Source organism: Bufo gargarizans, chromosome 2 (genome assembly GCF_014858855.1).
Source record: "Bufo gargarizans isolate SCDJY-AF-19 chromosome 2, ASM1485885v1, whole genome shotgun sequence".
NCBI lineage: Eukaryota > Metazoa > Chordata > Amphibia > Anura > Bufonidae > Bufo > Bufo gargarizans.
Window position 1 is genome coordinate 98295233 of NC_058081.1, and position 24948 is coordinate 98320180.

The window sequence follows — 24948 nt, forward strand, 5'->3', positions numbered from 1 at the left end:
ACCTTCAGATTCTGTAATTGTGCCACTCGATGGCCTTCTCCTGATGCTGCTGCTACCACCTCCAGACTCTGTCATTGTGCCACTCAGTGGCCTTCTCATTCTGCTTCCACCTCCAGACCCTAGCATTGGGCCACTCTGTGGTGTCCTCATGCTGCTTCCACTTCACCACTATGTCATAGGTCCACCCTCCCCACTTCATGACTGGGCCACTATTTTGCCTTTCGTCATGGCTGACATCATGATTTATTGGACCTTTCTGCTTATCTGTCAGAAGGAAGGAAAAATGATATGCACAACGGATCCTGTCTCTGTAGCAGCTGTAAGGCCTGTATGGTCCCATTCGAATTGGCTTATGATTTGGTAGCCAAAATCAGGAGTGGGTACAAAACACAGAATACATGCAAATATTCAATTCACGTGTAATCTCTGTTTTAGATTCACTTCAGTTTTTTTTTCAGCAGTAGCAATACTGATGGATTATTGAGCAAATGCTGACCAGGTTAAGGCATTTGGTCCACAGACAGGATTCGTTTTTTGTGGGTTATTGTTCTGACGGATCAGAGGAAGGGCAATTTAATCAGTGACATCAACACAATCTTACTACTGACACCCTCTCCACTCTGTCCGGGGGCTCTACTTCTATACTCCTTTAATTGAACAGGTTCTGTAGACATCTATGTGGAATTAGCTGGTGACAGTGTAAAAAGAGTGTGCTTCTTCTTGGCGCTAACATGGACCTGTAAGGCTGAGTTCATACTTGAGATATTTAGTCAGTTTCGGCCCATGACTGCCCAAATAAGTGAAGTGTGCAGTGTATCTAAGAGTGACACATGTCATCTGCATGTCATATGGACAGTATTATTTCCCTACCAAAGCAGACTCCCTATGCGTGTTACTGCAAGGCACAGTGTTCTACACCACTATTAAGGCTCTCAGCAGCTGTTTTTTTTTACGTATATTCGGATCGAACTGGCAAATTGAATTTTTGAAAAATTTGCTCATTTCTATTTATAACGCTGGGTCGAACCTGCGTTAACACTGCAAAACAGTGTGTGGTTGAAAACTGCTGCATGGATACAGCCGGTATAGCCCAAAAAGGAAGGAACTCCATATGTTTTTTGAAGGGCAGATTTTGCTGGAATAGTTTTTGGGTGCCTTGTTGCATTTTAAGGGGCCCTAAGGTATCACTACAGTAGAAACCCCCCAAAGATTATGCCATTTTTGAAATTACCCCCTTAAAGAATGTATTGAGGGGTGAACTGAGTACTTTGAATTTAGAAACACTTAGCTGTGAAAATTAAACAAAATTCATTTATTCCAATAAAATATTGCATAAGCCCCAAATTTGTAATTTTCACAAGGGCTAACAGGAGAAAAAGCAATTCATAATTTGTTATGCATTTTCTCCTGACAGGTTCAAAAGAGAAAGATAACTATGTGCATTTGAGGACTAGTTTGGTGAACAGAGCTTTGAGCAGTGGCATACCTAGGGTGTTTGGCACCCGGGGCGGGTCCTTTCTCTGGCACCCCCCAATACTCTGGCACCCTCTCTGGCACCTTTCTCTGGCACCCCCCAATACTTAAAAAAAAAACTTCACATTAGTTTTGTACAGATGTGTGCCCTCTCACAGTAGTTATGCTCACATTGTGCCCTCTCACAGAAGTTATGCCCTCTCTGAGCCCCTTTCACAGTAATAATTCCCATTGTGTCCCCTTCATAGTAATAATCACCATTGTGTGCACTGTATAGTAATAATGCCCACTGTACCCCCTTCATAGTAATAATGCCAATTTTGGCCCTTCACAGTAATAATGCCCATTGTGCCCCCTTAATAGTAGTAATTCCCACTGTGCTAGTAATGCCATCGGTGCCCCCTCCATAGTAGAAATCCCCATTGTGTCCCTTTCACAGTAATAATGCCCACTGTGCCCCCTTCACAGTAATAATGCTCTCTGGCTCTGTGCAAACTCAATAGCATAAATGCCCATTGTGCCTCCTTCACATTAGTGATGCCCTCTGTTCCCCCACCATAGTAGTAATGCCCTCTGTGCCCCCCGCAGCTGTTTGAAGAGAGGGCAGCACTTATATGAGAGCTGCTTTATCTTTTCTGTTCACCTGCTCGTCATAGCATTTGCAGTGATGAGCAGGTAAACAGAGCAGAGAAGGCAGCGCTCATACAAAAAAAAAAAGCAGAAAACTCCTTTAAAGACATACTTGGAAAACATTATATACAGCGCTACAGAACATACAGGGTAAAATCTCATTTTCCTACTTTTCCATCATCCTCCCACCTTCTCAACACCCCATCCTGCCAGACCCCAATACTGTGTCCACTGTGCTCCCCAATACTTTCCTGCAGAAACAATCCCCCTGAAAATACTGGTACCACACAGATCCTTCCTTCCCCCCCTTCCTTTCAGATCAGACCCCCATATAAAACCCTAAATGATATCCCCCCATCTCAGACCAAACTCCCTTTAGACCTCTATGTCAGACCCCATATAAGACCCCAGTATTAAATCTCAGATCAGACCCCATTAGATCTCAATTTAAGACCCCGACCCAATATCAGACCTCAGATAAGACCCCATATAAGAACCCCATTAGACCTCCAGACCCCATATCAGACCTTCAGACCCCCCATTAGACCTCCAGACCCCTCTGTCAAACCTCCAGACTCCCCATTAGACCACTCCAGACCTCATGTCAGAGCTCCAGACCCCATGTCAGAGCTCCAGACCCCCAGTCAGAGCTCCAGACCCCCAGTCAGAGCTCCAGACCCCCAGTCAGACCTCCATACCTCCCAGTCAGACCTCCAGACCCCCCAGTCAGACCTTTCCAGATCCCTCATTAGATCTGCATATCAGACCTCAGATCAGACTGTAAAATAATAAAGTAACTCACCTCTCCTGTCGCCACTCTCCCTGTCCTGGCTGTCTTCTCTTCTCAGGGCTGGCGCTGCAGTCACCTGACCTCCTGCAGGCAGCCAGGACACAGCAGCGCCGACCCTGAGAAGAGCAAGCAGGAGGAGGGGTAAGTACTGTACAGCGGTCATAGCGCTTCTCTCCCCCTCCTCCTGCAGACTAGTGAGCGCTTCCATTATGGAAGAGCTCACTAGTATTCCCTTTATAAGATTCACTGCAATGAAACAATCCCCCTGAAAATACTGGTACCACACAGATAGTGCATCAGTACAAAAACACGCTGGCATCCGGGCCGGACCCCCCCAGGCACGCCACTGGTTCTGAGCTTGAATAAAAAAAGAAACCCCCAAGGAGTGACCCCATTTTGGGAACCACACTCCTCACAGAATTTACCAAGAGGTGTAGTGAGTATTTTAATCCCACAGATGCTTTGTAGAAATGATAGCAGATGATACAAAGTAAAAATTGAGATTGCATTAAATTTCCCAATATGTTGTGAGGGTGGCCTGGTGTCAAAAAGGAAAGAAGCCACTTCTCTCCAACAAAAACATCAAGGACAGACTGGCGTTCTGAAGGAAGTACAGGAATTGGACTGCAGAGGACTGGGGTAAAGTTATTTAAGCTGATAAAGCCTCCTTGAGACTGTTTCAGACTGTATCCTGCTAGGAGAGGGAGTTCTAGTCTAGACAGTGTGGAGTGAGGAAACACAGTGTGGAGCTCCTAATCCTACAGACCATCAACTGATCCAATTCTTCTGTGAGACCGCTACTTCAGAGAGACTGCAAGAACACTAGGATGATTGAAAAGCTAAAACATGATGTAAACAGTAGAGTGACCAGCAAGCCACAGTTTTCCCGACCCTGATGCAAGTAAGGGATGCACCCATCACCTAGATAGCATCCAGGCCAGACCAAGTTTTCATTACACAGTGGACACCTATATTCACAAGTGCCTGTATAGAGCTGTTAGCCAGAAGTGCAAGAGAGAGTTATCAGCAGGATAACATACCTGAAGTGCCCTAAATTGTCACTTACCACCATACCATCAAGCCACTATACTGCATCACTGAAATTGCAATTTGCACAAATTACTTCTGACACCGATCTGACGAATCCGCTGAGGTGAAACGCGCGTCGAGGTCTCGCGCTTAGGGTCTGACATCCTTCCAGTCACCATGTCTTCAGGTACGTCCTGCGTTTAGCCTAGCATGGCATCCCTTTGGCACTTCTACATACATCTATAGTGGGTCCTAGATATCTCAGGTTTACCACTGTTACTCTTTTTTTGGATACCGATGAGATTTAAGGATTTTCCTTTTATATTTATCAGTTGTGCCGTATATGAATTTTGGGATGTGAGGGATAGCCCATGGACACGAAGGTATGACATTTCTGCATTGACAGCATATAACCCTATTGTGGTAATCATTTTTTATGCTATGCAGTATTGGTTGTTCTGAGCTTGAGTCCCTCTCTTTTCAATTGCTACACCATCCTGTGTTTTATCGATACATAGGCTGATAGGTGTATGTTATGGTGTTGTATGGCCCTTTGCTTTTCTGTACACTGTATACCATCCTGTCTTTTCCCCATACTATATATTTTATAATAAATTGATATTTTGATTAGAGTTGAGCGAACACCTGGATGTTCGGGTTCGAGAAGTTCAGCCGAACTTCCCGGAAATGTTCGGGTTCGGGATCCGAACTTCGTCCCGAACCCGAACCCCATTGAAGTCAATGGGGACCCGAACTTTTCGGTACTAAAAAGGCTGTAAAACAGCCCAGGAAAGGGCTAGAGGGCTGCAAAAGGCAGCAACATGTAGGTAAATCCCCTGCAAACAAATGTGGATAGGGAAATGAATAAAAATAAAAATTAAATAAATAAAAATTAACCAAAATCAATTGGAGAGAGGTCCCATAGCAGAGAATCTGGCTTCACGTCACCCACCACTGGAACAATCCATTCTCAGATATTTAGGCCCCGGCACCCAGGCAGAGGAGAGAGGTCCCGTAACAGAGAATCTGTCTTCATGTCAGCAGAGAATCAGTCTGCATGTCATAGCAGAGAATCAGGTTTCACGTCAGCCACCACTGCAACAGTCCATTGTCATAAATTTAGGCCAAGCACCCAGGCAGAGGAGAGAGGTCCCGTAACAGACAATCTGGCTTCATGTCAGCAGAGAATCAGTCTTCATATCATAGCAGAGAATCAGGCTTCACGTCAGCCACCAATGCAACAGTCCATTGTCAGATATTTAGGCCCAGCACCCAGGCAGAGGAGAGAGGTCCCGTAACAGACAATCAGGCTTCACGTCTGGCATATATTTAGGCCCATGCACCCAGGCAGAGGAGAGAGGTCCCGTAACAGAGAATCTGGCTTCATGTCAGCAGAGAATCAGTCTGCATGTCATAGCAGAGAATCAGGCTTCACGTCAGCCACCACTGCAACAGTCCATTTTCATAAATTTAGGCCAAGCACCCAGGCAGAGGAGAGAGGTCCCATAACAGACAATCAGGCTTCACGTCAGCCACCAGTGCAACAGTCCATTGGCATATATTTAGGCCCAGCACCCAGGCAGAGGAGAGAGGTCCCGTAACAGAGAATCTGGCTTCATGTCAGCAGAGAATTAGTCTGCATGTCATAGCAGAGAATCAGGCTTCACGTCACCCAACATTGGAACAGTCCATTGGCATATATTTAGGCCCCGGCACCCAGACAGAGGAGAGGTTCATTAAAATTTGGGTAGCCTCGCAATATAATGGTAAAATGAAAATAAAAATAGGATTGAATGAGGAAGTGCCCTGGAGTCCAATAATATATGGTTAAGGGGAGGTAGTTAATGTCTAATCTGGACAAGGGACGGACAGGTCCTGTGGGATCCATGCCTGGTTCATTTTTATGAACGTCAGCTTGTCCACATTGGCTGTAGACAGGCGGCTGCGTTTGTCTGTAATGACACCCCCTGCCGTGCTGAATACACGTTCAGACAAAACGCTGGCCGCCGGGCAGGCCAGCACCATCAAGGCATAAAAGGCTAGCTCTGGCCACGTGGACAATTTAGAGACCCAGAAGTTGAATGGGGCCGAACCATCAGTCAGTACGTGGAGGGGGGTGCACATGTACTGTTCCACCATGTTAGTGAAATGTTGCCTCCTGCTAACACGTTGCGTATCAGTTGGTGGTGCAGTTAGCTGTGGCGTGTTGACAAAACTTTTCCACATCTCTGCCATGCTAACCCTGCCCTCAGAGGAGCTGGCCATGACACAGTGCCTTGGCGACCTCTTGCTCCTCCTCTGCCTTGGCCTTGGGCTTCCACTTGTTCCCCTGTGACATTTGGGAATTCGCTCAGTAGCGCGTCTACCAACGTGCGCTTGTACTCGCGCATCTTCCTATCACGCACCAGTGCAGGAAGTAAGGTGGGCACATTGTCTTTGTAGCGTGGATACAGCAGGGTGGCAACCCAGTAGTCCGCACACGTTAAAATGTGGGCAACTCTGCTGTCGTTGCGCAGGCACTGCAGCATGTAGTCGCTCATGTGTGCCAGGCTGCCCAGGGGTAAGGACAAGCTGTCCTCTGTGGGAGGCGTATCGTCATCGTCCTGCCTTTCCCCCCAGCCACGCACCAGTGATGGGCCCGAGCTGCGTTGGGTGCCACCCCGCTGTGACCATGCTTCATCCTCATCCTCCTCCACCTCCTCCTCATCCTCGTCCTCCTCGTCCTCCAGTAGTGGGCCCTGGCTGGCCACATTTGTACCTGGCCTCTGCTGTTGCCAAAAACCTCCCTCTGAGTCACTTCGAAGAGACTGGCCTGAAAGTGCTAAAAATGACCCCTCTTCCTCCTCCTCCTCCTCCTCCTCCTGGGCCACCTCCTCTTCCATCATCGCCCTAAGTGTTTTCTCAAGGAGACATAGAAGTGGTATTGTAACGCTGATAACGGCGTCATCGCCACTGGCCATGTTGGTGGAGTACTCGAAACAGCGCAACAGGGCACACAGGTCTCGCATGGAGGCCCAGTCATTGGTGGTGAAGTGGTGCTGTTCCGCAGTGCGACTGACCCGTGCGTGCTGCAGCTGAAACTCCACTATGGCCTGCTGCTGCTCGCACAGTCTGTCCAGCATGTGCAAGGTGGAGTTCCACCTGGTGTGCGCGTCGCATATGAGGCGGTGAGCGGGAAGGCCGAAGTTACGCTGTAGCGCAGACAGGCGAGCAGCAGGATGTGAACGCCGGAAGCGCGAACAGACGGCCCGCACTTTATGCAGCAGCTCTGACATGTCGGGGTAGTTGTGAATGAACTTCAGCACCACCAAATTCAGCACATGCGCCAAGCAAGGAATGTGCCTCAAACTGGCTAGTCCCAGAGCTGCAACGAGATTTCGCCCATTATCACACACCACCAGGCCGGGCTTGAGGCTCACCGGCAGCAACCACTCGTCGGTCTGTTGTTCTATACCCTGCCACAACTCCTGTGCAGTGTGGGGCCTGTCCCCCAAACATATGAGTTTCAGAATGTCCTGCTGACGTTTACCCCGGGCTGTGCTGAAGTTGGTGGTGAAGGTGTGTGGCTGACTAGATGAGCAGGTGGAAGAAGAGGAGGAGAAAGTCGAGTAGGAGGAGGTGGCAACAGGAGGCAAAGAATGTTGCCCTGTGATCCTTGGCGGTGGAAGGACGTGCGCCAAACAGCTCTCCGCCTGGGGCCCAGCTGCCACTACATTTACCCAGTGTGCAGTTAGGGAGATATAGTGTCCCTGGCTGTGCTTACTGGTCCACGTATCTGTGGTTAGGTGGACCTTGCCACAGATGGCGTTGCGCAGTGCACACTTGATTTTATCGGATACTTGGTTGTGCAGGGAAGGCACGGCTCTCTTGGAGAAGTAGTGGTGGCTGGGAACAACATACTGTGGGACAGCAAGCGACATGAGCTGTTTGAAGCTGTCTGTGTCCACCAGCCTAAATGACAGCATTTCATAGGCCAGTAGTTTAGAAATGCTGGCATTCAGGGCCAGGGATCGAGGGTGGCTAGGTGGGAATTTACGCTTTCTCTCAAATGTTTGTGAGATGGAGAGCTGAACGCTGCCGTGTGACATGGTTGAGATGCTTGGTGACGGAGGTGGTGGTGGTGTTGGTGGTACATCCCCTGTTTGCTGGGCGGCAGGTGCCAACGTTCCTCCAGAGGCGGAGGAAGAGGCCGAGGCGGCAGCAGCAGAAGAGGTAGCAGGGGGAGCCTGAGTGACTTCCTTGGTTTTAAGGTGTTTACTCCACTGCAGTTCATGCTTTGCATGCAGGTGCCTGGTCATGCAGGTTGTGCTCAGGTTCAGAACGTTAATGCCTCGCTTCAGCCTCTGATGGCACAGCGTGCAAACCACTCGGGTCTTGTCGTCAGCACATTGTTTGAAGAAGTGCCATGCCAGGGAACTCCTTGAACTCCTTGAAGCTGCCTTTGGGGTGCTCGGTCCCAGATGGCGGCGGTCAGTAGCAGGCGGAGTGTTCTGCTTTTACCCACTGCTCCCTCTTTTGCTACGCTGTTGGCTCGGTCTCACCACTGCCTCTTCCTCCGAACTGTGAAAGTCAGCGGCACGACCTTCATTCCATGTGGGGTCTAGGACCTCATTGTCCCCTGCATCGTCTTCCACCCAGTCTTGATCCCTGACCTCCTGTTCAGTCTGCACACTGCAAAAAGACGCAGCAGTTGGCACCTGTGTTTCGTCATCATCAGAGACATGCTGAGGTGGTATTCCCATGTCCTCATCATCAGGAAACATAAGTGGTTGCGCGTCAGTGCATTCCATGTCTTTCACCGCTGGGGAAGGCCTAGGTGGATGCCCTTGGGAAACCCTGCCAGCGGAGTCTTCAAACAGCATAAGAGACTGCTGCATAACTTGAGGCTGAGACAGTTTCCCTGGTATGCATGGGGGTGATGTGACAGACTGATGGGGTTGGTTTTCAGGCGCCATCTGTGCGCTTTCTGCAGAAGACTGGGTGGGAGATAATGTGAACGTGCTGGATCCACTGTCGGCCACCCAATTGACTAATGCCTGTACCTGCTCAGGCCTTACCATCCTTAGAACGGCATTGGGCCCCACCATATATCGCTGTAAATTCTGGCGGCTACTGGGACCTGAGGTAGTTGGTACACTTAGACGTGTGGTTGTGGCAGAACGGCCACGTCCTCTCCCAGCACCAGAGGGTCCACTAACACCACCACGACCATGTCCACGTCCGCGTCCCTTACTAGATGTTTTCCTCATTGTTATCGTTCACCACAACAACAAAAATATTATTTGGCCCAATGTATTGTATTCAAATTCAGCTGAATATAAATTTGAGGCCTAGTATTTAGGCGCTGGGTGACCGGTATAGATTTACTGACAGAATTAGACTTGGAAATGCACAGTAGCGTGTGTGTGAAGTTATTCTGAATGACCCTATGTGCACCTTGAATATTATATACCCTTTTAGGGATAGATTTCAAATAGCTCCGATACAGCAGAAACCACTAAATTATGAAATTGCTAAATTGGGAATTGTATTTCAACCCAGAACAAAAAATGTGCTTTGACGGACACTAAATAAGTACTTGCCCAGCCACAACAGTACAGCGGTAACGACAGATTTAGCGGGATATAAATTTGAGGCCTAGTATTTAGGCGCTGGGTGACCGGTATGGATTTACTGACAGAATAAGACTTGGAAATGCACAGTAGCGTGTGTGTGAAGTTATTCTGAATGACCCTATGTGCACCTTGAATATTATATACCCTTTTAGGGATAGATTTCAAATAGCTCTGATATAGCAGAAACCACTAAATTATGAAATTGCTAAATTGGGAATTGTATTTCAACCCAGAACAAAAAATGTGCTTTGACGGACACTAAATAAGTACTTGCCCAGCCACAACAGTACAGCGGTAACGACAGATTTAGCGGGATATAAATTTGAGGCCTAGTATTTAGGCGCTGGGTGACCGGTATGGATTTACTGACAGAATAAGACTTGGAAATGCACAGTAGCGTGTGTGTGAAGTTATTCTGAATGACCCTATGTGCACCTTGAATATTATATACCCTTTTAGGGATAGATTTCAAATAGCTCTGATATAGCAGAAACCACTAAATTATGAAATTGCTAAATTGGGAATTGTATTTCAACCCAGAACAAAAAATGTGCTTTGACGGACACTAAATAAGTACTTGCCCAGCCACAACAGTACAGCGGTAACGACAGATTTAGCTGGATATAAATTTGAGGCCTAGTATTAAGGCGCTAGGTGACCGGTATGGATTTACTGACAGAATTAGACTTGGAAATGCACAGTAGCGTGTGTGTGAAGTTATTCTGATTGACCCTATGTGCACCTTGAATATTATATACCCTTTTAGGGATAGATTTCAAATAGCTCTGATATAGCAGAAACCACTAAATTATGAAATTGCTAAATTGGGAATTGTATTTCAACCCAGAACAAAAAATGTGCTTTGACGGACACTAAATAACTTGCCCAGCCAGAACAGTACAGCGGTAACGACAGATTTAGCGGGATATAAATTTGAGGCCTAGTATTTAGGCGCTGGGTGACCGGTATGGATTTACTGACAGAATTAGACTGGGATATGGCCAAAAAATAACCACACTATTGCTGGTTAAATGCACTTGGTGTGACAGCTTGACCAACCACACTACTGAGGGTTAAATGCACTTGGTGACAGGCGCAGCTTGCCCCTGATGTAGTATATGGCCAAAAAATGAACAGACTATTGCTGGTTAAATGCACTTGGTGTGACAGCTTGACCAACCACACTACTGAGGGTTAAATGCACTTGGTGACGGGCGCAGCTTGCCCCTGATGTAGTATATGGCCAAAAAATAACCACACTATTGCTGGTTAAATGCACTTGGTGTGACAGCTTGACCAACCACACTACTGAGGGTTAAATGCACTTGGTGACAGGCGCAGCTTGCCCCTGATGTAGTATATGGCCAAAAAATGAACAGACTATTGCTGGTTAAATGCACTTGGTGTGACAGCTTGACCAACCACACTACTGAGGGTTAAATGCACTTGGTGACGGGCGCAGCTTGCCCCTGATGTAGTATATGGCCAAAAAATGAACAGACTATTGCTGGTTAAATGCGCTTGGTGTGACAGCTTCACCCTGATGTAGGCTTTAGCCAAAAAACAACCACACCATTGAGGGTTAAATGCACTTGATGACAGGCGCAGCTTGCCCCTGATGTAGTATATGGCCAAAAAATAAACAGACTATTGCTGGTTAAATGCACTTGGTGTGACAGCTTCACCCTGATGTAGGCTTTAGCCAAAAAACAACCACACCATTGAGGGTTAAATGCACTTGGTCGCAGCTTGTGCTGGTGCACCACAAGACACAAAATGGCCGCCGATCACCCCAGAAAAAAGTGACTGACAAACGGTCTGGGCAGCCTAAAAACAGTGAGCAATTGAATTTCAGCAGCTCAATGATGCACAGCTGCAGATCGATCGATTAATCAAGTCCTTTGGAGGAGTTAATCTGCCTAATCTCGCCCTACTGTCGCAGCCGCAACCTCTCCCTACGCTAATCAGAGCAGAGTGACGGGCGGCGCTATGTGACTCCAGCTTAAATAGAGGCTGGGTCACATGGTGCTCTGGCCAATCACAGCCATGCCAATAGTAGGCATCGCTGTGACGGCCTCTTGGGGCAAGTAGTATGACGCTTGTTGATTGGCTGCTTTGCAGCCTTTCAAAAAGCGCCAAGAAAGCGTCACAAAAGCGCCAAGAAAGCGACGAACACCGAACCCGAACCCAGACTTTTACGAAAATGTCCGGGTTCGGGTCCGTGTCACGGACACCCCAAAATTCGGTACGAACCCGAACTATACAGTTCGAGTTCGCTCATCCCTAATTTTGATACATTATTTCCACTTGTTTGTTTTAGTCTATTCTGACACCGATCCCCAGAGAGCGCACAGTTCACTGTGACACAGGGACACTAACACTTCCATCCTCTGCACTGGGTTCTCAGGGGCTTGCTGCACATGTATCAGAAAATGAAATCTATGCCACCAAGGGTCATATATTTCTGGTGCAATGTGTTCTAATTTTCTGCTATTGTTAAATTTGTTGGGCCATGTAGGCCGCACCTTCTTTTCAAAATGTAGTGTGTGTGGCTTTAGGCTACATGCACACGACAGTGAAAAAAGTAATGACAGTCACACGGCCATTTTTAGCAGAAGTCTGGGGCTATTCACATGGCTGTTCTTTTAACGGCCAGTGAATACCATCCGTCCAAAAATAGGACATGTCCTATTTTTGGCCGTTTTCACGGCCGGACGGACCCCATTGAAATCAAATGGACCGTTTTTAACGTCCGGTTGACAGGAGTGCACGCGTCTAACGGCCGTTAACCACTTCAACCCCCCTAGCTGAAACCCCCTTAATGACCAGGCCACTTTTTACACTTCTGCACTACACTACTTTCACCGTTTTTTGCTCGGTCATGCAAGTTACCACCCAAATGAATTTTACCTCCTTTTCTTCTCACTAATAGAGCTTTCATTTGGTGGTATTTCATTGCTGCTGACATTTTTTTTTTTTTCGTTATTAATCGAAATTAAACGATTTTTTTCAGTTGTAAAATTTTGCAAAAAAAAAAAACACACATATATAAATTTTTCGCTAAATTTATTGTTCTACATGTCTTTGATAAAAAAAAAAAATGTTTGGGTAAAAGTTATGGCGTTTACAAACTATGGTACAAAAATGTGAATTTCCGCTTTTTGAAGCAGCTCTGACTTTCTGAGCACCTGTCATGTTTCCTGAGGTTATACAAATTTCCAGACAGTACAAACACCCCACAAATGACCCCATTTCGGAAAGTAGACATTCTAAGGTATTCACTGATGGGCATAGTGAGTTCATAGAACTTTTTATTTTTTTTGTCACAAGTTAGCAGACAATGATGATTTTTTCTTTTTTTTTTCTTACAAAGTCTCATATTCCACTAACTTGTGACAAAAAATAAAAACTTTTATGAACTCGCCATGCCCCTCACGGAATACCCTGGGGTGTCTTCTTTCCAAAATGGGGTCACTTGTGGGGTAGTTATACTGCCCTGGCATTTTAGGGGCCCAGATGCGTAAGAAGTAGTTTGAAATCAGAATCTGTAAAAAATGACCGGTGAAATCCGAAAGGTGCTCTTTGGAATGTGTGCCCCTTTGCCCACCTAGGCTGCAAAAAAGTGTCACACATCTGGTATCGCCGTACTCAGGAGAAGTTGCGGGATGTGTTTTGGCATGTCATTTTACATATACCCATGCTGGGTGAGAGAAATATCTTGGCAAAAGACAACTTTTCCCATTTCTTTTATACAAAGTTGGCATTTGACCAAGATATTTATCTCACTCAGCATGGGAATATGTAAAATGACACCCCAAAACACATTCCCCAACTTCTCCTGAGTACGGCGATACCACATGTGTGACACTTTTTTGCAGCCTAGATGCGCAAAGCGGCCCAAATTCCTTTTAGGAGGGCATTTTTAGACATTTGGATCCCAGACTTCTTCTCACGCTTTCGGGCCCCTAAAATGCCAGGGCAGTATAAATACCCCACATTTGACCCCATTTCGGAAAGAAGACACCTCAAGGTATTCCGTGAGGGGCATATTGAGTCCATGAAAGATTGAAATTTTTGTCCCAAGTTAGCGGAAAGGGAGACTTTGTGAGAAAATACAAAACAAAAATCAATTTACGCTAACTTGTGCCAAAAAAATAAATTTCTATGAACTCGCCATGCCCCTCATTGAATACCTTGGGGTGTCTTCTTTCCAAAATGGGGTCACATGTGGGGTATTTATACTGCCCTGGCATTTTAGGGGCCCGAAAGCGTGAGAAGAAGTCTGGAAAATAAATGTCTAACAAATTTTACGCATTTGGATTCTGTGAGGGGTATGGTGAGTTCAGGTGAAATTTTATTTTTTGACCCAAGTTAGTGGAATATGAGACTTTGTAAGAAAAAATAAAAATAAATAAATAAATAAAAATAAATAAAAATTCCGCTAACTTGGGCCAAAAAAATGTCTGAATGGAGCCTTACAGGGGGGTGATCACCCATATAGACTCCCTAATCACCCCCCTGTCATTGATCACCACCCTGTAAGGCTCCATTCAGACGTCCGTATGATTTTTACGGATCCACGGATACATGGATCGGATCCGCAAAACACATACGGACATCTGAATAGAGCCTTACAGGGGGGTGATTAATGACAAGGGGGTAATCACCCATACAGACTCCCTGATCACCCCCCTGTCATTGATCACCCACCTGTCATTGATGACCCCCCTGTAAGGCTCCATTCAGACGTCCGTATGTGTTTTGCGGATCCGATCCATGTATCCGTGGATCCGTAAAAATCATACGGACGTCTGAATGGAGCCTTACAGGGGGGTGATCAATGACAGGAAGGTGATCAATGACAGGGGGGTGATCAGGGAGTCTGTATGGGTGATCACCCCCTTGTCATTGATCACTCCCCTGTAAGGCTCCATTCAGACGTCCGTATGATTTTTACGGATCCACGGATACATGGATCGGATCGGCAAAACACATACGGACGTCTGAATGGAGCCTTACAGGGGGTGATCAATGACAGGGGGGTGATCAGGGAGTCTATATGGGTGATCACCCCCTTGTCATTGATCACCCCCCTGTAAGGCTCCATTCAGACTTCCGTATGCGTATTGCGGATCCGATCCATGTATCCGTGGATCCGTAAAAATCATACGGACGTCTGAATGGAGCCTTACAGGGGGGTGATCAATGACAGGGGGGTGATCAATGACAGGGGGTGATCAGGGAGTGTATATGAGGTGATCACCCCCTGTCATTGATCACCCCCCTGTAAGGCTCCATTCAGACATCCATATGTGTTTTGCGGATCCAATCCATGTATCCGTGCATCCGTAAAAATCATATGGACGTCTGAATGGAGCCTTACAGGGGGGTGATCAATGACAGGGGGGTGATCAATGACAGGGGGTGATCAGGGAGTGTATATGAGGTGATCACCTCCCTGTCATTGATCACCCTCCTGTAAGGCTCCATTCAGACATCCGTATGTCTTTTGCGGATCCGATCCATGTATCCGTGAATCCGTAAAAATCATACGGACATCTGAATGGAGCCTTACAGGGGGGTGATCAATGACAGGGGGGTGATCAATGACAGGGGGTGATCAGGGAGTGTATATGAGGTGATCACCCCCTGTCATTGATCACCCCCCTGTAAGGCTCCATTCAGACATCCGTATGTGTTTTGCGGATCCGATCCATGTATCCGTGGATCCGTAAAAATCATACGGACGTCTGAATGGAGCCTTACAGGGGGGTGATCAATGACAGGGGGGTGATCAATGACAGGGGGGTGATCAGGGAGTCTATATGGGGTGATCAGGGGTTAATAAGGGGTTAATAAGTGACGGGGGGGGGTGTAGTGTAGTGTAGTGGTGTTTGGTGCTACTTTACACAGCTACCTGTGTCCTCTGGTGGTCGATCCAAACAAAAGGGACCACCAGAGGACCAGGTAGCAGGTATATTAGACGCTGTTATCTAAACAGCGTCTAATATACCTGTTAGGGGTTAAAAAAATCGTATCTCCATCCTGCCAGCGAACGATCGCCGCTGGCAGGCTGGAGATCCACTCGCTTACCTTCCGATCCTGTGAACACGCGCGCCTGTGTGCGTGCGTTCACAGGAAATCTCGGCTCGCGCGAGATGACGCATATATGCCTGACTCTGCGCAGGGCTGCCGCCTCCGGAACGCAAATCTGCGTTAGGCGGTCCGGAAGCAGTTAAAAACAGGTACACAGGCCATTTAGGGGTTAAAAAAAACTCACCTCATCCACTTGCTTTCGGAGCAGCAGTCTCTTCTCTCTTCATTGAGCAGGACCTGCCAAAGAACCTGCCATCTGCGTGGTGACGTAACCACGTGGGAGCGCGCAGTGAAGTCATTGCGCACCTACGGCAGCGTGAGCAAGTGGATAAGGTGAGGGTTTGTTTTGACACTATAGGGGCATTATATAAACCATGGGGGACATTATAAAGCTGAAGGCCCTAAAGTTAAAAAAAAAAGAAACACACTATGGAGGACATTATTTAAGATAGGGCCCTACATTAAGGGCATTATTAAAGCTAGGGGCGGTAAAAAACTATTATATACACTGTGGGGGACATTTATTTAGCTGGGGGCCTACATGGGGGCATTATTAAAGCAGGAGGCAGCAAAAAAAATATTTAAATCCTACAGTATGGGGGACATTATTTTAGCTGGGGGTCTTCTATCCTGTGGGTGTTCTCAGATGGGTGGGTCAAATTCATCAATTTTTCATGTCTGTTTTTTAACGGACATGAAAAACTGATGCAAAACGGACATTAAAAACAGACACACGGCCAGAAAATGGATGCACACACTGATGCAAAATGGTCATGAAAAACTGACAGTGTGTACGTTTTTAACAGACTTTTTCTTCACTGTCGTGTGCATGAGGCCCTAAAGGGTGAAAAGTCACACATTTTACCAAATAATGGGATAAACTGACATATTTTCTGCACCAGAGTGCTGCCATAGAAGATGTAATAAATTCCCCCCAACGTCTGCACAGAGCTTACTCTAGTAATTTCTATTCTGTAACATGTCATCTTTACTGCCGGAACAACTCAGCTGTTAGCTTTTTCATAGTTTCCAACAACAAGCAGAAATATGAATGCAGCTCTGGAGTGTAATAAAGATTTTAACTGAGGATCATCACAATGTAAGTAATGTTGTGCATTTGCAATGCTACTGTTCCGTGGCTGTTTAGTTAGACTTTATCAACATAGAAAGGCAAAATGTACTAAGTTAAAGGAAATTTCCCCAGGGGGAAAGAAAGGTTAATATATTTAAAAAGCTTCAGAAATCATATTAAGAACTGTCATTACATAAGAAAGAAAGTATATTATCAAAAGCAATTATCTATATCCCAGAGTAGATATTCATTATAGGCAGTGTTGGATGGATCGAAGCATTAGAAGTGGAATTCGATCTAAAGTTTAGTAAAAATGTGAATTGTCACAAATCCGATTTTCCTTTGCGCGTTGTTGTAACAAATAGTTTTTTTTTCTAAAATGGCAGCTGCATGTGTTACAAAGTGAAAGTAAGACGCCCAGGAATGCAAGATCACCCATAATGTTGTGCAGCCAGCCAACCTGCAGATAGCCATCCCCCATGTCACAGCCCTATAAAAGTTTCATCCCACGAGGTCTCTGCCTTTTCACTGTGAGCTCAGCATAGGGAGAACTCGACAAGTGCTAACGTGCTAGACAGTATTGGTGAAAACTGAATACTGGATAAGGAGAATGCAGGCACAGTGCAGGGACAGTGTAGCAAGATCATAAAGAGAGTTTTTTGAGATTGTAATGAGAGCATAGGGATACAGCAGGGAGACTGCTGGTTGAGTGTAATCTCTGTGTGCCTCTTGTTCAACTGCTGCGACATTCATAGTTAATCAGTTATTTTTTATATAGACCTATTGTGCGTCAGACTCAGTATTAAAGGATGGTCTAATACTGTATATCGCCGCATTTATCTTGATTAGCGCTGAGCTAACACTCATGAATAGGAGATGATTGCTGCATGTAAATGCAGCTCTCACAAGCAGACAAACAGATTGTCCCCGATAATTGCCTGCTGTGCCAGCCTGTCAAAAAGGGTCTTAATAACATGGGGAGAACCTACAAATTCCACGAGTTGTTGTGTCACGGATGAAGTTAGCAGATAGCTTGAACATATAAATAAACGAGCGACTGGCTTGATCCCAAACTAAGGAGCTTATAGGTGAGCCCTATAAAACCCTAAGAGCTCTCCCTGACTGCTATGCACATGCAAGGGTCTGTATGGTAGACGATTGCATGCCCGCGTACCTAATACTGTGTGACACCTGAAAACCCTATAGTACTGAGGGGAGACGACCACCGGCTCCCTGCACGTAATACTGATGGAGTCAGGGTCACCGAGAATCAAGCCAGCAAGGAAACACAATAAAGTAAATGACTTATCTGAACAAACAGCAGAAGCAGCCTCCAGCAGTGAACACCTCATCCAGGAAGTAGTATAAACTGCAAAGTGAGGCAGTATGGGAGGGATTATAAAGGAAGACGAGTAGTCGAAATAAGTGACACCTGGCAGAAGGAAAGGAAATGAGAAAGTGAAACTAAAACAAAGAACATCATACAAGAGGTAGAGAAGAACGTCTGCCAGATCTTCTCACAGAACTGGCAGTGACAGGATGGACTCCGGAAACTTAGAGCCCACCTTCTCAGGATGAGACCTATGGAAAGCCCTGATGAGACGAGTGGCCTTAATGTCCGCCACTGGGACCCACATCCTCTCCTCAGGACCATAACTCTCCCAATGAACGAGGTACTGAAGAGAACCGTGGATAATGCGAGAATCCACAATCCTAGAGACCTGAAATTCAAGATTACCATCAACAATAATCGGAGGAGGAGGCAAAGAGGAGGGTACAGTGGGTTGGACATAAGGTTTTAATAGGGACTTGTGAAAAACATTATGGATCTTCCAAGTCTGAGGAAGAGGGAAGGCAACGGGATTGATGATGGACAAGATCTTGTAACGCCCAATAAACTTAGGACCCAACTTCCAGGAGGAAACCTTCAGTTTGATATAGCTTGCCAATCAATGGTGGGGATATATTTAGTGAGCCAGGGTAACCCCAACACTAGAGGAGTAGGTAATCCGCTTAAAGTATAACTGTCATATTTTTTTTTTTTTTTTTTTGGAGTATTGGATTGTGGTGATTAATATCTCCTTGGTGGCCCTATTTCAACTTTTCACTGTGTATTCAATTACCCCTTAATTCAACAGTTTTGTTCCTGCCTACTTTTACCTGTGCTTAAAATAAGGTTGCTAGGCATGGTCTGTCTATGTGTTGAAGGACGGAGGATGCAGAAGCAGGCTGCGTGCAAGGTTAGATTACTGACAGCCAGGGACTGTAAGTAAATGATTAAAGCCAGGTCCTCCCCAGCAGCTGATAACAGTGCCTGGGCTGTGTGCACTTCTCCCTGTCCCTGCACTTGGCAGACGCTCCCTCACTCACCAGAGCAGGAGAATGCAGAGTGGAAGCAGCGCAGAGCAGGGAAGGGAGATCTGCCATCTGCTCAGTGTATAAATGAAAGCAACATGTGGTAAGAGGACCCCTTTGTGCTGCAGGAGATTAACCCTTTAGGGGGAGGGCTCTGGGTACTGACACTTTTGGGGGCTATTGTTACTGGCTAGTGAGGGCAGGCGGGATTAGCCTCAGGGTGAGGGCTGAATCTTATTAAATATGGGGTAAGTCAGTCTAATAGTAAGGCCCCTTTTACACGGGTGAGTATTCCACGCGGATGCGTGAGTTGAACGCATTGCACCCGCACTGAATCCCGACCCATTCATTTCTATGGGGCTGTTCACATGAGCGGTGATTTTCACGCATCACTTATGCGTTGCGTGAAAATCACAGCATGCTCCTCTTTGTGCGTTGCGGTGCGATAATCCACGCAACGCAGGCCCCATAGAAGTGAATGGGGTTGCGTGAAAATCGCAAGCATCCGCAAGCAAGTGCGGATGCGGTGTGATTTTCACGCACGGTTGCTAGGAGACGATCGGGATGGAGACCCGATCATTATTATTTTCCCTTATAACATGGTTATAAGGGAAAATAATAGCATTCTGAATACAGAATGCATAGTAAAATCGTGCTGGAGGGGTTAAAAAATGTTTTAAAATAATTTAACTCACCTTAGTCCACTTGTTCGCACTGCCCGGCATCTCCTTCTGTCTTCATTTTAGCTTTGTGTAGCAACAAGGACCTTTGGTGACGTCACAGTCATCACATGATCCATCACATGATCTTTTACCATGGTGATGGATCATGTGATGACCGGAGTGACGTCACCACAGGTCCTTGTTGCTGCACAAAGCTAAGATGAAGACAGAAGGAGATGCCGGGCAGCGCGAACAAGTGGACTAAGGTGAGTTAATTTTTATTTATTTTTTAACCCCTCCAGCGCTATTGTACTATGCATTCTGTATTCAGAATGCTATTATTTTCCCTTATAACCATGTTATAAGGGAAAATAATACAATCTACAGAACACCGATCCCAAGCCCGAACTTCTGTGAAGAAGTCCGGGTTTGGGTACCAAACACGCGCAATTTTTCTCACGCGAGTGCAAAACACATTACAACATTTTGCAATCGCGTTGAAAAATAGCGGGTGTTCCCGCAACGCACCCGCACATTTTCCCGAAACGCCCGTGTGAAAGAGGCCTAACTGATTCTTGAATATCATGTTATTAGTAACTACTTATATGAAAATTGAAATTAGGGTCTAAGTGTGACAGTTATCTTTTAAGATGAAACATGACACATCCTCAACATGAGCGTTACCCACAGTCAAACGGATATTGTGAACTATGCCCTTTAACGATCTTTGAAAAAGTGGAGCGGAAATGATAGCAAAAACAGGTATATCCTTTTCCAAAGTGCATACCTGGAAACCATGCGTTATTGCAAATTGATTATCAATGAGATTGACAGCTGCTCCACTATCTACAAAAATCTCACAAACAATGTTCATGCTGTCTAGCACCACCCTGGCAGGTAGGAGAAAACGGGAACTACAAGCAAACGGCAAACCTTCAATTTCCGCATCAACCTTGCCAATAGTAGCAAATGGAAAGTTTTTAGAGTTTTTGTTTTGTTTTGTTTTTTATTACCCTCAGAAAACGCCATTAATCTCTTAGAGGGGCAAACATTAGCCAAATGATTTATACCCCCACAACAGAAACAAACCCTCCTCTGAGAGCTGAATCCTCTACTATCAGAGGCAAGCAAACCCAGCTGCATGGCCTCCTCCTCAGAGGGGATTGAGACAGACTGAGACCCCTGCGCACTGAATGAGTCAGCCCCACTGTCCTTGGGCTGAATATGACAGGAAAGAGTAGTCTCCTCTCTCTCATTAAGACACCTGTCAATACGAACAGCTAAAGACATGGCTGACTCTAACGACGCTGGTCTCTCATGAAAAGCCAATGCATCTTTCAATCTTTCTGAAAGACCATGGCAATATTGACTTCGCAGTGCAGCATCATTCCAACCAGTATCAGCTGTCCATCTCCGAAATTCAGAACAATATATCTCTGCGGACTGTTTACCCTGACATAAAAGACGCCGTTTAGATTCAGCCAGAGCAATGCGATCCGGGTCATCACATATCTGCCCCAGGGCTACAAAAAATTAATCCATCGATTGGAGGGGCCATGTCCCCACCGGCAGAGAAAAGGCTTAAGACTGAGCATTATCCCTGAGCAGCGAGATGATGATCCCCACCCTTTGCTCCTCATCACCAGATGAATGGGGAAGTAGGCGAAAATGGAGTTTGCAAGCCTCTCTAAAGCGAACAAAATTCTAACTACCGCCGGAGAACGCATCCGGGAGCGAGATCTTAGGCTCGGAACAAACTCCATGAATGCCAGCAGAACCGGTCACCTGAAACTGAGACACAGTTTTACGGAGATCTGCTACCTACAGCGAAAGACCGTGCATGCGGTCAATCAAGTCTGAAACCGGATCCATGCTTAAGACTGTTATGGCGGTTTATAATGTCACGGATGAAGTTAGCAGATAGCTGGAACATATAAATAAATGAGCGACTGGCTTGATCCCAAACTAAGGAGCTTATAGGTGAGCCCTATAAAACCCTAAGAGCTCTCCCTGACTGCTATGCACATGCAAGGGTCTGTATAGTAGACGATTGAATGCCCGCGTACCTAATAATGTGTGACACCTGAAAACCCTATAATAGTGAGGGGACACGACCACCCTGCACTTAATACGGATGGAGTCAGGGTCACCTAGAATCAAGCCAGCAAGGAAACACAATAAAGTAAATGACTTATCTGAACAAACAGCAGAAGCAGCCTCCAGCAGTGAACACCTCATCCAGGAAGTAGTATAAACCGCAAAGTGAGGCAGTATCAGAGGGATTATAAAGGAAGACGATTAGTCTGATTAGAACATCATACAAGAGGAAGAGAAGAACGTCTGCCAGATCTTCTCACAGAACTGGCGGTGACATGTTGCTTTTGGTAGGATGCAAATCCAGGACCCCGGTGTGCAACTACAAACATTATCTATGGACTTGGTAATGTCCAATGACTTATTGATGCTTTCTTATAAGGCGGTTAAAATACAGTAAATACACATTAACAGCTTTCCTGCCAGAATCCCTTTCACTAAACGGATAATTCATTAGACATGTTTTCTACCATTAAGGAATCTCATTAAGTGTAATCTGCACAGTACTTAAAGAAATCAATGATTTTAATAACTTACCATTTGTATGTACCAAAGAAATTCCTCTCATTGTTAAGGGCTTTACTGCCAGCCCAAGAATCTAAATATATTGGGAATTACCAACATTGCTAACCATAGTTAAAGCAGTTCTCTTGCTATTACATGGAAGCTATGCTTTATCTGTTCTCCCAAGCTGGACCAAATTGTAAGTAAAACAATGGCAAAAACATTAAAGGGGCTTTTAAAACTCCAAATATAGAGGACCTATCCTCAGGATGGAGGTGGAGGTCTGGCACCCCCAACCCTGCCGATCAGCTGATCCCTGGGGCCACAACTAGCACTTTGAATGAAGCTCATCCTATGGTGCTGTGATTGTGGGGGCACAGCTTTTATGCCTATGCAATCACCCATGGGAGGAGACTGTTATTGTCAGTTTCAGGAAAAGACTCCGGTCCCAGACTGTTAGCCCATATGATGCCAAGTTCAATAGCGATCACAAGATCCCAAAAAAGATGAATGGCCTTTGCAAACGATTGTCCTCCCAGAACTAGGTATGCTGTAACATCTACATATCCATGTAGTAATGCATTGGAATTGGAGTAGGTATTCATAAAAAAATATATATTAAAATATAATAAGTCCTCTTGTGAGGTAAACCACAAAGTTTATCCTTAAAATCATGACAAATCAAACTACAGGAAATCTAAATTCCCTGTGGTTGGACACCTATGTGCATTAATTAATATGGTTTGGCTCTCCATATTCTTTGATGCATCTGTTTGAGCTGCTAACTAGAAGAAACCCAGTGGCCAAGATTGTCATGCAGTGTATGATGTGGCATACGCCACATTTGCCCTAGGAACTCCACCAACCATGATCTAAGCCTTGATTTCAGGCTTATTAAGACCAACGTCTAAAACGCCGGTCTTGATAAATGACCCCCCATAATGTATAATCACAACTCTATTACCAGCTACTGATTCTAGTGAACCATGCTGCATTCTCTGAGTTCTGCTCAGCACAGTTGTTTCAGGTGGTAGGCATCTAATAGATTCATTTTTAAGGGCATGTCACCAGATTTATGAGCATTAATCCTGCTGACAAGCATGCAGGTCAGCTGAATGTGATGCTTTTAGCCCCATTTCCATTTTCTATTTTACTCGTTTTTCATGCGTTTTTTTACACGTCCTTTTTTTGTTCACTTCAATACGCTGCTGAATTTTTTGAGCTTGATGTTTTTGAAGTAGATCTGCACAAAAAAACACACGGAAAAACACACAAAAATGCATAGACTGACATGGAGCTTTTTTTCTGCTTCCTATTCATTTCAATGGGAGAATGAGTGGTAATTCTTTTTCCATGCTTCCCATTGAAATGATTTTTTGGCATTGAAAGGCATTTTTTGGAGCTAATTTTAAGGCACAAGCGCTCCAAACTCAGCGCCACAAAAACCTCAGTGTGAACTGGCCCTACTTACAGGCAAGGCAGTGAAAACATACTGTATAGCCCTGAGGTCTCCCAGGGGCATGTTACTACCATGGGTTCTATTCCCTGTGCAGTGGGTGCTCCAGATGCGCTTCTGTGAGACTTTAGGGCCATGCAACAATGTGTTTTCAGTGCCCGTCCTATTAGTCATAGCGGTGGGGTCAGGGCCGTCTTTAACAAAGGGCAAAAGGGGCAGCTGCCCCTGGCCCAGTTGCTCCCGAGGGGCCCAAGGCAGATGCCTCTTGAGCCCTGCTAGCCACTGCCCCGGGTGTCAGGCTGTCAGCTACACAGGGGGTGCTGCCATGCCTGCCGGCACTCCAGGCAGCGTACTGTGAGAGCTGCAATTCTCTAGGACCTTAGATGACATCATCACCATGTGACCAGTAACCTAGCAATATTACTGGTCACATGGCTATGAGGTCATCAAGGTCCTACCAGGAGTGTTGTTGTAGAAGTTTGCCTTAACTGTGGAGCTTTTTTGTGTGAAGATTACATCAGAAAAAGGTGACAGGGGCTGTTATACTAATATACTGTAAACTACTGTATAGTGGGGGGCTGTATACTGTGGGGGCTGTATACTTTGGGGGCCTGTATACTGTATGTGCTGTATATTGTGGAGTGCTATACTGCTGTACTGTATAGTGTGGGGGGCTGTATACTGTATACTGTGGGTGCTGTATATTGTGGAGTGCTATACTGATGTACTGTATAGTGTGGGGTGCTGTATCTTGAATAGTTTGGGGTGCTGTATACGGTAAGGTGCTATACTGCTCTACTGTATACTGTGGGGTGTTGTATACTGTGGGGTGCTGTATACTGTGGGCTGCTATACTGCTCTACTATATACTGTGGGGTACTGTATAGTGTGGGGTTCTATACTGCATACCGTGTGGTGCTGTATACTATCAGGTGCTATACTGCATACTGTCGGTTGCTGTATACTATAGGGTGCTATACTGCATACTGTGGGGTGCTGGGGTGCACTGTAATACTAGGGTGAGCCGAGCCCTGGTCTTCTTCCTGCAGAGCGGTGCCCACTTCCAGCCTGAGCCCAGCTGCCCAGAGCACTGGTCCTGAGCCGCTGGAGTCTTCAGAACTGGAAGTATTTACAGTCATTCACTGTACTCTACCACATGTGTGGATTTTTTG